The sequence below is a fragment of the Hyperolius riggenbachi genome, chromosome 10 (assembly GCF_040937935.1).
Source record: "Hyperolius riggenbachi isolate aHypRig1 chromosome 10, aHypRig1.pri, whole genome shotgun sequence".
NCBI lineage: Eukaryota > Metazoa > Chordata > Amphibia > Anura > Hyperoliidae > Hyperolius > Hyperolius riggenbachi.
The window spans coordinates 250,190,195-250,202,648 of NC_090655.1; the positions used below are offsets into that span (position 1 = coordinate 250,190,195).

Genomic DNA, 12,454 nt, shown 5'->3' on the forward strand with positions numbered 1-12,454 from the left:
CAGTAAAAGTCCGGGCCTGAGTGGCCTTTCCAGAAATCTGGCCCTGATACACACCATGCAATTTTCCCACCAGATCAATGGGGAATTTCCTCTGAATTTTAGAGCACTTTGGGGCACTTTTTTCACTACAGATACACTCTAAAGTTTACCCGAGGTGAAAATAAACTGATGAGATAAACAATTATATTTATCCTCCTACTCCTAAATATGACCTTTTTAAGTATCCCATGGTTTTCTTTTATATTGAAACATTTACAAAGTAGGCTGAATATTTGACTGTCTCTAGTCAGGGCAGCCTATTAAAGGACACCCGAGGCGAAAATAAACTAATTTAATAAATTATTGTATATATCTTCTTTCTCCTAAAAATGACTATTTCAGATATTCCACAGTTTTATTTTATGTTTAAATCTACCTTTTTAAGTTTTAACTGTTTTAATCTATGATCGATTGATCCTTTTTATCTCTTTCCTGCTCTAAGAAGCCATTTTCTGCTAGGAAAGTGTTTTATAGTTAGAATTTCTCATCAGTGAGGGTCACACTGTAGTCACTTCCTGTCTGAGTCAGGACTGAGTCAGCCACTTACATACCTAATATTTAACTCTTCCAGGCAGAGAAAGATAAAAAGGAACACAGCATAGTTATTTGTGTGGTAGGCACTGTACATACCCATGTCTATCTCATCATCTCACATGTCACCTCGTGTATCCTTTAAGTGTCCCAGAGTTAGAAAAAGGTCAATAGTTCATGTATTTTATCTCTTCCTGCCCTCAGAAGTTGTATTCCGAAAGGAAAACTTTTATGGCTGTAATCTGCTTATCAGTGAGGTTTACTACATTCCTGACAAATTACCGACAGGACAGAAGCTGTCACTTCAATGCCTAGAAATTAACTCTTTTAGGCAACAAAATAAAGTAAGTAAAACAGCCTGGTTATTATTATATTTTGTACAATATATACACATTTTATCTCACCATGTCACATGTCGCCTTGTGTACACTTTAACAGCCTAGCTTTGTAACTTGCACTTTGCATTTTCCTAGCTCTTGGACATGAGACACACAGCACTCCCATTGTGTTAACTTGCTGCTGTTTATTTTGGCAAAAATTGTATATTATGAACCGATTGTATTACAGCATAAATAGTGGTGAATCAGTGGTGAATGTATTGCCAGGAGCCCACTGTAAAAATCCAGATAAAGTGTAGTTGAGTGGCAGTAATGTAGCGAACATCAGATTTTTAGATTGCAAATGCAAATTTAGCTTTAGTGATAAATTCAGGTGAGCAAATAATTGTTTTTACTAGCTGACACCTCCAGGACGTAAATGTTAGTCCTCTCTGGCCGCAATCTTTGTGTAATGGTGCGCAGTGGTCACCCTGCTTGTGCGCACATTCATAGGAGTGCACGCGATTGTGGTTTTCCAGCACCTATGGTCGGGCTGAGGTCAAGTAACACAGATAGCTTAACAGCATGTGCAACAATCACCTCAAACTGTAGGCCCTGCCAGTGAGGCCTTATACAGGGCAGTAGTTAATACTAGATGACATAGTAGTCGTGGTGAAGGATTATTGGGTTATCTATTTGGTGCACTACTAGGACCAGCACACCTGTCTGCAACAGCACTGCACACACGGAATAGCAATATAACAATAACAAGCAAAACAGCCCTTACAAGGGCGATTGGGTGAACTGCTGTAGCACTAGCAGCACTGCACTGGTCTCCAACATCTAGAGTACACTGTTGACACAATGACCAGCAATATCACAAGAAAAAAAAATACAGCCCTTAACCACTTCGCGTCCCTGGTGTTTTTCCCCTAAAACTCCTGAGCAGTTTTCTATATTTCACACTCCTCCCATTCATAAGCCAATAACTTTATCAATACTTATTACACATAAATTATCTATACCTTGTTTTTTGGCCACCAATTAGGCTTTCTTTGGGTGGTACTTTTTGCTAAGAATTATTTATTTTGTATGCATTGTAAAGGGAATAATGAGAAAAAAAATGAAAAAAGTCGTTATTTTTCAGTTTTCAGACCTTACAGTTTGAAACTAAAAAGTGTTACCATAGATAAAACCCACACATTGTATTTGCCCATGTGTCCTGTTTATTTCAACATTCAAATTATGTTCCTAGTACAATGTATGGCGACAATATATTATTTGTAAATAAAGGTGTATTTTTTCCATTTTTTTGCATTGTACTTTATCAGTAATTACAAGCCGTATTTGACAAAATAACAGTAATTTAACCTCATGGCATACATATTCAAAAAGCTAAAATGCATTTATTAGCTTCCACCCCGTAGTTAACCAGATGTGCCCCTTTATTCCCCTCCGCCATACCCCCCCACCCATAGATAACCAGGTGTGCTACTTTATTACCTCTGCCCCCCCCCCCCATAGATAGCCAAGTGTGCCCCTTTATTGCCCTCTCCCGGTATAAACAGCCAGATGTGCTCTTTATTAGCCCCTCCCCATATAAAAGGCCCAGATGTGCCTCTTTATTAGCCAGATTCACTTCTTTGTCCTCCCACCCCCATTGATAGCCAGGTGTGCCCCTCTATTCTTCCCCTCCCACAGATAGCCAGATGTACCCCTCTATTTCCACACTTCTCCATGGATAGCCAGGTGTGCCCTTTTTTGCCCCAGTATAGCCAGATGTGCCCCTTATTAGCTCCTGCCCCCAGTATCAACACATTGATATGCCCTTTTTTTACCCTGCCATGGACAGCCTGGTGTGCAGATTTGTTCCCCCCCCCCCCTCCACATAGATAGCCAGGAGTGCCCCTTGGCTCCCCCACCCCCATAGCTAGCCAGGTATGCTAGCCAGATGTGCCTCTATGCCCCCCTCCCCCCATTAATGGTAGGTGTGCCCTTAATGCTATATGGGCTGTTATGTACACATAACTGCACACTCTCAAACAACCCCCCCATCCCCCCGCCCGATCCCCTGTACTAAGCCCTCTTCCCTTATGCATTGATCGGGCAGCAGGCAGGATTAGCAGCATGTAAACAACATACCTCACCTCGTTCCAGCGCGATCAGCCTCCCCTCCGTGCATCACTGCTGCCTGTGTCTTAATGCCGAACGGATCGAGTCCCGGCTTGATGACGTCATCAACCCGGGACTCGATCCGTTCGGTATGTTGTTTACATGCTGCTAATCCTGCCTGCTGCCCAATTGATGCATGGGGGAAGAGGGCTTAGTACAAGGGATCAGGCGGGGTGTGGGAGGATCAGACCCCAGGAAGGGGATGCGTGATTAGTGTAGGATGGATGATAGAGGTTAATGAGCCCAGGTGCGTGCTAGCACGCACCCTGTGCTCATAAAATTGCAGTAACTTATTTTCACGTCATGTGGCTTTCAGGAGCCACTTCAGACGACGTGATTATACTGTATGCAGGATGGGAACTGGTTAAAAGGGCTGTAGGGTTATCTAGATGGTGAACTAGTACTGTAGCAGCAAGAAACTGCACTAAACCCATAGAACACAGAAACCTAACTAATGCTCTCCCCGTCAGCAGCACAGCTCTCTCTAGTACCTAATCTGCCTAGTACAGAAGCCAAACGCAGAATGGAAAATGGCTACCGTGCTGGCTTTTTATAGGGGAAAGAGGGTCCTGGAGGTAGGGAAAGCTGATTGGCTGCCATGTGTCTCCTGACTCCGGGACGAGGGCTTAATTTTTTGCTCCTTGAATATGTATGAGGGGCGGAGCATACTCTCCATGTATTCGGTGTGCAAACAGACGATGTTCGCCAGGAAATGTCCGCCAGCGAACAGTTTGGGGCATCACTATTGAGTGGATGGGGGAATGGATCTTGACAGGTTCCCTTAGGAAGTGAAAAGTACAATATCGGCCCTGATCCTAGCCTGTGGAAAGGAGCCAGTGTTCTCTCATACTACCACCCTGGAGGTCCTTCCCAGAAATGTCACTTTACAATAAGAAAAAATGTCTGATAATAAAATCCTGAATTAAGATTCATATCCAACATGGATGGTCAGTGAGATGGTAAATGGAATCCCTCCATAATTTTGAGATAAGAAAAAGGGACACTTTAAAGTGGACCAGAACTCTTGCACAGGATACAAGGAAAACATAACAGAAATGCACCCTGTATGTATTTAAATGGTTTAGCCTGTGTAATTCCCCCTCATTTGTGTCTAATCACTAGCTGTAATGTGATATCCCCCCCGTGTCACATGACTGCCTATGGCAGATAAGCCCCTTTGACAGTACAAGCTGTAAACAATATGTCTGCTTCCATGAATCAGGAAGTAGAAACTGTGCAGATGTATTTTAGGATTTGTATCAGCTGCAACAAGGAAATGTTTTTGTTTAAAGGTTATTATGCTGTTGTGTATCTTTTAGAGCAGAGAGCAGTTCTGAGTTCAGGTCCGCTTTAAGCAAGACCCCTGCCACACCTCTAACACCCCCCCCCCCTTTCCCCAACCCTGCCCCCCCCCCCCCCACCACCAAACCCATCATCAGGCATATCACAAAGAGTTAAAAAGCAAAACATTGTTTTATCATTCAAACCACACTGGTCCTTTCTATCATCAGTTGATTTCCTTTATATTAACATTTGGAAATAAGAAATATATCAATGTAAATGAGGAGAATAAAGTTGAGTCATGGAAATAACATTTTTCAGTAGAAAAATATATATATTTACATAGACCTGAACCTCAGTCCTGACGGAAGAGGGCAAATGAAGAAAAGGGACAGTTGGAAGCTATGTCTTGGTTCCCTGACCTCTTGTGGCAGAACATCAGACTATGACTGCGGTGGGCACATTACATTGTGAGCCCCACTAAGGGGAATTGCTCATTGCACTCCAATAGGTGCTGCAGAATAAACAATATAGAATAAATAAATATTACCTCGTCTTCCAGCAGCAGCAATGTCTCCTCTGTGCTTCCTCTGACTTCCTCCTCTAATCCGGATATTCCTGTGTGTGACACCGCCATCTTGTGGAGAATATGCAAACTGCAGCCTTCAATGTGATGCACTCCCCTTCTTTTGTCATACAATTTACTACAGTTATTCCATATCCACATTACGCCTGGAACTACCCGCAGACCACTATGGAAGAGACAGAACATGTATGGAAAACGAATGCCTCTATCTTCTTCATTTTCCCTCTTTCACAACCAGTGGCGTAGCTAAGGAGCTGTGGGCCCCGATGCAAGTTTTAAAATGGGGCCCCCCAAGCACTCTATACATAACAATTTATACGGCGCACCAAAATCTGCCAATGGCAACTACAGTGTCAGAGGTGCAAGAAGGGGATGGGGAACAGTTTGTTAATGATTACCACTATTCAAAGTATCTATAGAAGTGATTATTATGAGCATAGGACCAATAGAGAGCTAATTCTGTAGTTAAGGGAGGGCCCTTCGGGGCCCCTCTGGCCCAAGGGCCCCGATGCGGTCGCTACCTCTGCACCCCCTATTGCTACGCCCCTGTTCACAACTCATGTACAGAACAGATCTACATGTATGTATACAGGTATTTCTATACAAAAATGTGTTTGTGAGACTAAACTTTACTCACATCTCCTACACTGATATGCTGGAGACTGACAAACGTTACTATGAAGGTAAAGCAGTGACAGTGGAGAGGCCTCTGTGGCTTGCATTAGGAATCTATGTGGTTTGCTCATGCAGCCTCTGCATCCCCTATTGCTACGCCAGCGGTGGCCTGACAAGAGGCTGTCACACAAATGTCACCAGAGACTGAGGCAGGAGCAGAGAGATGTCACCAGAGGAGTCCCTGAGAGCCACACACAGCACATCAGTGCCCATTGCTGAGTACAGCCGGTATAACAACTGTGCTACCCAAAACAGTGACACCTTGTGTATCATGGGAGTGACAACAGCATGTGATGGGCTGACAATCATGTCATCTCTATATTCTATTCACTACACAGGAGACATAGCAAGTGTTCCATCTGAGGAATGGCAATCTCTGTATTATTAACAATATATACTTAGTAACTTTATTACCAAATTTGCAGAGGGAGATACTGCTTGCTTAGCAGTTGGAAAAAGTCATTATTTCCAACAATGCAACGAGGTTCACAGACAGAAAACCATGGTCATGACATCACACTGTGGGAGGGGTTTCACCATAGTATCTGCCTGGCCATACAAACCCCCCTCTGCCCCCGATGATCTATTTGAGAAAAGGCAAAGATTTCTCATGGGAATGGGAGTATCAGCTACTGATTGGAATGAAGTTCATTCCTGGGATAAAGTTCCTCTTTAGCGCCTGTGTAAGAAGATGCAGGCCGCTACCTGACCAGCACATTTTACATGTCAATATATCAAACTCGGGAGGAGACATATTTCCCCAATATTGGCAGGAATAACCCACAACGTCCTGCCTAGATCTTGCTCTAAGCCAGACCCTCAGCATTAACTGTAGAGAGTTTAGGAAACTGATGGGATGATACAGATGCCTCCAGAGCGTGATACACAGAGTGAGACCTCAGAGGCCAGTTCACCAAGTCTCTAGAGAGGTCTTCTAAGTCAGGGGCATCCCAACCCGTTAGATGTTGCAGTTGTGCTGCCATAAAATAGTACTGTTAGTCCCCCCATCCTTAGGATAGGGGCATGTAAAAGGGGCGCTGGACATTTGGGTGCCGCTAGCCCCCCCCCCATAGGCTGTAATGTGAATTACAGCTATAGCGACACTCAGAGGGTAATTTGGGCGCTGGCAAAACACGGAGCATAAATTACGAATAACAACCCAGTGCAATTCAGCCACCGGCTGGCAGCCCAATTGCATCTTCCCTGAGTCCATGGCAGCCTGGAGGGGGAATAGTAATTAACACTGCCGGGACTTTTGCAGGGGCAGGTTTTCAGTTTCACCCTGCGCCCAAATCTCCGGGTGCCATTTTTGCATGTATGCCCTTAGGATACTGCAGATATTCCAGCCTGATTCCAGGAGCTTTTTTTTTTAATTCGATAATGACTCACATATTCGTTTAATATTTAAAAAAATCCCCAAGGGGAGCCAGACTAGTGAATTATGCATAATATATAAGAGTTTTGGCATCATCACCATTTTGGCCAGGATAGCTCTAGCCACTGCTGATAGGGGACGTTTAGGACATGCCACAATCGTACCCCTACAGTGATCAATTAAAGAAGCCATATTTCACTTCTCAGACTGTACAGGGTCAGGGGACAGGACAATGTATTGTAAATATCTGATGTGACACACTCTGACGTAATATCCTCAAGGAATGTGGGATGAAGAAAAAGATCCAGGGGCATTAAACATGACTTGTCTCAATTATCCACTGGAGGACCAGAGGTTTATACCCCCTAGTGACCAGGCGATTCTGTACAATGCAGCACTTCTCAACTTTAATTGTTTATTGCTCGGTAATACAACTTAGCACACAAATTAACTTGACCCCCTTTTCTTCTCACTAATAGAGCTTTCCTTTGTTGGTATTTGATTGCTGCTGCAATATATATATATATATATACACCCTGTTATTCTCTTTTTAAATGTATATTTTTATATCCCTCTCCATTCCCCCATTGGCCCTGCACTACGATCCATACACTACACTAAACATACCTAGACATATGGCTACGGCAGGGATTATATTGTGAGCCCATCAGAGGGACAGTTAAGTTACAAGGCTGCCCTCTGTACAGGGCTGTGCAATATTGCAGCGCTATACATACATTTTTATTAATTTATTATGAAAAAACAGCCTGCCAGCTGCAATCGCAGGCTGGCAGGCTGATCACTGCAGCCGGCTCTGTTTACTGACAGGTGCTCACGCTTGTGCGGGCACGAGCTCCTATCTAATCTCGCTCCTCGTGAGATGACACCATATGGCGTGACTGAGGAACGAGAGAGCCACTCTGCGGCCGCCATCCTGTGTTAGGTGGTCACAGAATGGTTAACAAGGAGACCCAAGTAAAATCCAAATGTATTTATGGTGGTAAAAGTCTGTCAGACGGAACCATGAGCATCCCTCAAAAACAAGAGGGAGTCATCTGCAAACAAAATGCCCAAATTAGAATCCTTTATCTCCCAGGATCACCGCACCATTTCAGCCAGTGGCTCTATAGCCCGGGTGCACAACAAGGGAGATACCGGGCATCCCTGTCTGGTGCCCCTTATTGGTTATAATGTTATAGTTTCCAAGATTCACCCAATAACTTCCAGACAGGCCACATGGGGTACAATCCAATTCCCACTCTCCTGAGTAGTGATGGGTGAACAGTGTTCGCCACTGTTCGGGTTCGCCAGGATTTTGGGCTGTTCGAGTTCGGTTCGGGCTCCGCCGGACACCTCGTGGTGTTCGACCATGCGTTCGGCCATGTGGCCGAACTTATGTTCGGCCTGACAGCGCATGGCCGAACGTTTCCCGAACGTTCGGCTCGTGCTGTGATTGGCCGAGCGGGTCACGTGGTTCGGGCTCGAACACGCGGCTCGCACTGCGATTGGCCGAGCGGGTCACGTGGTTCGGGTAAATAAATACACGAACTGCGTCATTTCTCCGCCACTTGAAGTTGGGTTTAGCTTTGGGTAGGCAGGCAGGTTAGACTCTCTCACCAGCTAGGCTAGCCAGGGCCCCCCCAGCCTCCTAGTCATACTACTGTAGTGCCAGTCAGCGTGCTTGTACTGCTGGGATCAGTAGTACTTCCGCCACCAGTATATAGCATTTTCTATTTGCCACTGTACTGCCAGTTAGCGTGTACTTCTGGGATCAGTAGTACTTCCGCCACAAGTATATAGCATTGTCTATTGCCACTGTACTGCCAGTCAGCGTGTACTGCTGGGATCAGTAGTACTTCCGTCCGTCACCAGTATATAGCATACTATATAGCATTGTCTTATTGCCACTGTACTGCCACAGTCAGCGTGTACTGCTGGGATCAGTAGTACTTCCGTCCGTCACCAGTATATAGCATACTATATAGCATTGTCTTATTGCCACTGTACTGCCACAGTCAGCGTGTACTGCTGGGATCAGTAGTACTTCCGTCCGTCACCAGTATATAGCATACTATATAGCATTGTCTTATTGCCACTGTACTGCCACAGTCAGCGTGTACTGCTGGGATCAGTAGTACTTCCGTCCGTCACCAGTATATAGCATACTATATAGCATTGTCTTATTGCCACTGTACTGCCACAGTCAGCGTGTACTGCTGGGATCAGTAGTACTTCCGTCCGTCACCAGTATATAGCATACTATATAGCATTGTCTTATTGCCACTGTACTGCCACAGTCAGCGTGTACTGCTGGGATCAGTAGTACTTCCGTCCGTCACCAGTATATAGCATACTATATAGCATTGTCTTATTGCCACTGTACTGCCACAGTCAGCGTGTACTGCTGGGATCAGTAGTACTTCCGTCCGTCACCAGTATATAGCATACTATATAGCATTGTCTTATTGCCACTGTACTGCCACAGTCAGCGTGTACTGCTGGGATCAGTAGTACTTCCGTCCGTCACCAGTATATAGCATACTATATAGCATTGTCTTATTGCCACTGTACTGCCACAGTCCGCGTGTACTGCTGGGATCAGTAGTACTTCCGTCCGTCACCAGTATATAGCATACTATATAGCATTGTCTTATTGCCACTGTACTGCCACAGTCCGCGTGTACTGCTGGGATCAGTAGTACTTCCGTCCGTCACCAGTATATAGCATACTATATAGCATTGTCTTATTGCCACTGTACTGCCACAGTCAGCGTGTACTGCTGGGATCAGTAGTACTTCCGTCCGTCACCAGTATATAGCATACTATATAGCATTGTCTTATTGCCACTGTACTGCCACAGTCCGCGTGTACTGCTGGGATCAGTAGTACTTCCGTCCGTCACCAGTATATAGCATACTATCTAGCATTGTCTTATTGCCACTGTACTGCCACAGTCCGCGTGTACTGCTGGGATCAGTAGTACTTCCGTCCGTCACCAGTATATAGCATACTATATAGCATTGTCTTATTGCCACTGTACTGCCACAGTCCGCGTGTACTGCTGGGATCAGTAGTACTTCCGTCCGTCACCAGTATATAGCATACTATATAGCATTGTCTTATTGCCACTGTACTGCCACAGTCAGCGTGTACTGCTGGGATCAGTAGTACTTCCGTCCGTCACCAGTATATAGCATACTATCTAGCATTGTCTAATTGCCACTGTATTGCCACAGTCAGCGTGTACTGCTGGGATCAGTAGTACTTCCGTCCGTCACCAGTATATAGCATACTATATAGCATTGTCTTATTGCCACTGTACTGCCACAGTCAGCGTGTACTGCTGGGATCAGTAGTACTTCCGTCCGTCACCAGTATATAGCATACTATCTAGCATTGTCTTATTGCCACTGTACTGCCACAGTCCGCGTGTACTGCTGGGATCAGTAGTACTTCCGTCCGTCACCAGTATATAGCATACTATATAGCATTGTCTTATTGCCACTGTACTGCCACAGTCAGCGTGTACTGCTGGGATCAGTAGTACTTCCGTCCGTCACCAGTATATAGCATACTATCTAGCATTGTCTAATTGCCACTGTATTGCCACAGTCAGCGTGTACTGCTGGGATCAGTAGTACTTCCGTCCGTCACCAGTATATAGCATACTATATAGCATTGTCTTATTGCCACTGTACTGCCACAGTCAGCGTGTACTGCTGGGATCAGTAGTACTTCCGTCCGTCACCAGTATATAGCATACTATCTAGCATTGTCTTATTGCCACTGTACTGCCACAGTCAGCGTGTACTGCTGGGATCAGTAGTACTTCCGTCCGTCACCAGTATATAGCATACTATCTAGCATTGTCTTATTGCCACTGTACTGCCACAGTCAGCGTGTACTGCTGGGATCAGTAGTACTTCCGTCCGTCACCAGTATATAGCATACTATATAGCATTGTCTTATTGCCACTGTACTGCCACAGTCAGCGTGTACTGCTGGGATCAGTAGTACTTCCGTCCGTCACCAGTATATAGCATACTATATAGCATTGTCTTATTGCCACTGTATTGCCACAGTCAGCGTGTACTGCTGGGATCAGTAGTACTTCCGTCTGTCTCCAGTATATAGCATACTATATAGCATTGTCTTATTGCCACTGTATTGCCATAGTCAGCGTGTACTGCTGGGATCAGTAGTACTTCCGTCCGTCACCAGTATATAGCATACTATCTAGCATTGTCTAATTGCCACTGTATTGCCACAGTCAGCGTGTACTGCTGGGATCAGTAGTACTTCCGTCCGTCACCAGTATATAGTATACTATATAGCATTGTCTTATTGCCACTGTACTGCCACAGTCAACGTGTACTGCTGGGATCAGTAGTACTTCCGTCCGTCACCAGTATATAGCATACTATATAGCATTGTCTTATTGCCACTGTATTGCCATAGTCAGCGTGTACTGCTGGGATCAGTAGTACTTCCGTCCGTCACCAGTGTATAACATACTATATAGCATTGTCTTATTGCCACTGTACTGCCAGTCAGTGTGCGTGTATTGCTGGGATCAGTACAACCATAATGAAGAAATCCAGTGAAAGAGGGAGGGGCAAGGGAAGAGGTGTTTCCCCTGACGGTTCACGTAGAGGCCGCAGTGGAGCACCTAAGAAAACCCACTCAATACCACCCATGTGTGCCACTCAAACAACCCTCACTAATCCACAAGAGAGGGAGCGGATAATGAATTGGTTGACCTCTCAAGCGTCCAGCAGCGGGTTAAGCAGCAGCAGCACCAGCACATCCTTGTCACGCACGAGGTCCTCTGCCAGTTACAAGAAGCCAGTGGGCACAAAGGTGACACAACCAGCAGCTACACCATGCACACAATGGCCAAATAACCAGTCCAAACAATTATTTCCGGACACAATGGGCTCTTCGGAGGAGCTATTCCCACTCCTACCCCCACAAACAATGGAACAGCCAGAAATGTTGTGCCCGGATTCACAACCATTGTGCGAGGAAACTGCACCACTCATTGAAATGCAAGGCGAGGACGAAGACACCAAAATCCCTGAGCAATGTGCGCAGGAATTGGAATTGCAGGAGGTCCACCAAGAACATCTTGAAGACATGGGAGTGAGGTGCGCAGAGGGTGTTCTGGGGAGCTCTAGTCCACTGCACACAGACACAGTCACAGATGAGGAGATGGAAGAGGAGGTTTTGGACGATGTGGACACAGACCCGGATTATCGATTAGAACCTCACCGTCGGGATAGCAGCAGTACAGATGAGTCTGCTGCAGAACCCACTGCTGCAAGAGTTCGCCGTGTGCCACAAAGTAGGCGGGGTATTTCGGACACAACAGGCGTAGCCGTAGAAGTGAGACGCCAAAGAGGCACGAAGCAAACTCGCCAGCAAAGCAGGAGCTCAAAAGTCTGGGCTTTCTTTGTAGACTGCAGGGTGGATGTTAC

General features: G+C 45.5%; 1 pseudogene; it reads right to left on the reverse strand.

Annotated features, from left to right (window-relative positions):
* Positions 1-4,936, reverse strand: part of LOC137537089 (uncharacterized) — a 128,390-nt pseudogene extending 123,454 nt beyond the window's left edge.
* Positions 4,937-12,454: the final 7,518 nt, after the last annotated feature.